Consider the following 3,797-nt stretch of genomic DNA (forward strand, 5'->3'; position numbering starts at 1 on the left):
TGGAGACTCTTTAGAGCATCAAGAACTCCTAGAACAACTCTGTTATAGAAATCTCTAGCCAACAGAGTTAGATAGCCTAAAAGTAATGGCACAACCAAAATACAAAGAAAAACAGTACATTATTTAAGTTCCAAGAAATATGAAAACGGCTCTTCTATCTTATTTATCAAATTTTTAAATATTCTAAAAAAAAATCGTTAATTATTTCCAAAATAAATAAATATGAAAATGTCACTTCCATCTTGTGCTACTTGGGATTAAACACATCCAACAAAACACGGGAGAACATGTATTAACATATTGAAGATGATATTAAAATCAATTTATCTACATTGGAAAAAGGCTTCATTTTCATTTATCACATGAAACTAATGATACCAAAACTTACCTATCCTTTGTATTAGTGTATATAGATGGTCTTTTTTCTCTTTTATTATTAAAATATAGATCGATCCAGTTTACCTAAGTAACCATATTATATCCCTATTATGAAATTATTTAACAATGTAATCATATTATATCCCGAACCAGAAAATCCCAAATGGTTACCTCTTATTTTCTCATCATAGTGTCTCCCAAAAATTGCAACTTAGTCCATAGTCAATTAATCTACCACCACCATAAATAAAATGATATGTCAAGAACTGAATGGGCAACCCACTCGCTCGTCCATTGGACAGAAAAAGGTCAATATGTAATGTATTAAGATAAGTAAGCTTGTCCATTGGTTCACAATGCACTTGGCCGAAAAGGCACATGAGAAAATGTTCCACTTGGACGCTTTTCACTTCCATGATAAGGAAAATGAATTATGGACGGGCACTTGTGCGGATAAAATACAGGGCAGTCACGAGATAAGTTATTAAACCTAAAATAGCGAATCAGAAACTAAAGTCAAAGACAGGCGTGCAGGCTTTCATTATCTAATCCTGCAGTTCATATCACGTCACCAACAACAAGAAGCTTTTGCTCAGGCTGGGGAATGAGAGCAGCAGTTCCCGAGCAGATTAAAGTGGAATCACAAAATTCTAGGAATTAAACTTGGTTCAAATGCATATGGCCATTTCAATCAGTAAAATGCAGCACACATGTACAGAATATGTTATGAAAGTGAGCATGCACGAGGGCCGGTTAGAGCATTAGAGTTTCGGATTTGTCATTGTAGGCAAACGGACCACTAGAGCTCCGCATTTGGATTTATTATCTTAAAAAATACATATTATATTGATAATTTTCTTTACTGATGGTTAAAGTTGTTTTTTTATCGGAGAGTATGATAAAATGAAATTGAAATTCTTGATAATATAGAAAGTAATGCTATGTTCAAAAACATTAAAATAATATTAAATAGATTGTTGCTGCAAAGCGTTATTTGTTTGGTTTTCATTTTGCAGGAGTGTGTGCCAACCATGATGGGTGCGGTTTTTTTTATGAATGTTGAATGAGGAAAAGTCCATGTTTATTAGGTTTTTGGAAAGAAGTGTGACTATTTTGTTGAGTTTGTGGACATTTTCAAGAACTTTGCTATACATATGATTAACTCTTGTTGTGTGTATGTCATGTTCATGAGGACTCTTCCCATTAAGGTTTTTATGTGCTACTGCAGATTGACTATTTGCTTCTAGAAAACCCATAATAAATGAAAAGGACTCGAGAAACTCTGTGAGGAACAAAGATAAAGGGTAATAGAGGAGATTAAAAGAGATACTAGGAAGAGGGAAGAGATTAAATCAAAGGAAAAATTAAACCCCTTAGTATAATTATACCCAAAGAGGGTATAATTATCCATAAATCCACAAAACAAGACATAATTCAAAGCACTCACAAGAATTTCTAAAAAATAAATTGAATTTGAGATTGGGCTAGTAAAAACTCCAACCCACAACTGTTGAAGATATTGTGAGTTGGTCTAGAAGCATGCATGATCCGCTTGAAAAGGATTTCACCAAGAAGAAAATCTAGGCGCTCATGCGTTAATAGTTCTATGTAAAATTTATTAAAAAAACAACTCCAACCTTCTTCTTTGTTGTCCATATTCAAGTGATTATATGCATGTGGCTACCTTCAAGCCTTAGAAATTGTTCCTCATCTGGTCACCTCTCAACATAATTTATTTGTCTATCAACATTTCCTACCATAATGAATAACAAATTTTGTACATAGTTCAAGATCTGAGCTATGTGTAGCCTCCTCAGGGTTTGCATGAGCTCTGTTATCCTACAAATTTCCTAAGATTCCTTTTTTTTCTTCTCATTATTCATTCTACAATCATTCATGTAGGCTTCCATATGGTTCCTCTTTATCACCTATGACTCTCATCACGTGTTTGGGTGAGTTGCTAGCCCTCCGCACCCTCCATGGGGATTATGATTTTGGTATCTTATTTCGTGATAGGATACCTTGAGCTGTTTTGGGATGGGTTGATTCCAGGTGGTGTCCAAAACTTCCTCATCATATTTTAAGCTTCAATTAGTGAGTTTATCCACAAGTTTATTTCCATTTTGGGTGGAGGTAATAATTTTAACTACTTTCCCTATTATTCTTTCTAGACTTGATAATATCCTCTAGCTCTTGCTAACTTTCACTAGATTTGCACCTTTTTGGATTTTTTATTATTATTGTGATAATAGTGTTAGAGTCCCTTTTGATTATAAATATTTGGAAATTTAATCAATTGGCTATAATTAGCCCTTTCTTCAATCCATACAAATTTGCTGCAATGTTATTATTGTTTTGAATTTCTTTTACATAGATATGAACTATCTTTCCTTTCTCATTTCATAAAAAAGTCCTCTTTAACTAGCTAACCTCGGATTACCTTTGGAGGCTTCATCAAAATTTAATTTTAATTATCCTTATAGAGGCAGAAGCTAGTTATTTGGAATGGAATAACTAATAGGAAGAACATGAATTTGATTAGAATAAGCAGATTGTTGCTATCTCAAGAGTTTGAGTATGTTGGACTCTCTTATAGAGCATTCCCAGTTCTGGGTTTTCCATGAAGATATTTGAATATATTTCGTTACTTTCCCATTATTGAGTGCGACATAGTATTTAGATACATAAATTTATCATTGAATATTCTTATGTTATGCTCCTTCCCTATTTCCCATGCAATGAATTCTACGAAATGTTTCTAGGCTCTATTTCTTATGATATTTTTGAATGGTGTTAATTTCCATTCTTCAATTTGAGATTGTATGCTATTATTTTTCTATCATTTTGTCTGAATATTATTGTTAGAATGTCCCATAACTCTAAATAAATATGGCATTCATTTAAAATATTTTCAGCTATTTCTATGTTTGTTGTGCATAGGTAACAATGCATTGGACCTTGAAACCCTTTTTTTTGTAGCTTATACCAAGTTAATGTTTATTGGGCAGGAACAACCATACAAATATCATTATTTTGGGCTAGATTTTTTCTTTCCATTGTTTTCTCCATCTACTTTCTTCATTCTTATATATTGTTCCTTGCAAGGATATTATATAGTTCCTTTATATTTAACATTTCTTTATGATTGTGCCCCCATCAATGGATATCATTCCCATTATATATTTTAATCTTCCCAAACACTAGCTCTTTCTCTAAGGTCTACTTGGATGTGTTTCTGATGTTGTGAGGCCATTACATGTTATTGTTGGGCTAGTTTATTGACTAAATTAACACAAGCATTTAATTATCAATCCGGGTTTGTAAACCTTGGAGGCAAATCCACTGTATATGGACATTAGATATAATCAAGTTTAGAAGATAAAATTTGAAGATTTAAAGAATTACATATTATAAATATA

This window comes from Pinus tabuliformis, chromosome 2_2 (assembly GCF_031772625.1).
Source record: "Pinus tabuliformis cultivar Carrire ecotype Pingquan chromosome 2_2, CPIR1, whole genome shotgun sequence".
Classification (NCBI taxonomy): Eukaryota; Viridiplantae; Streptophyta; class Pinopsida; order Pinales; family Pinaceae; genus Pinus; species Pinus tabuliformis.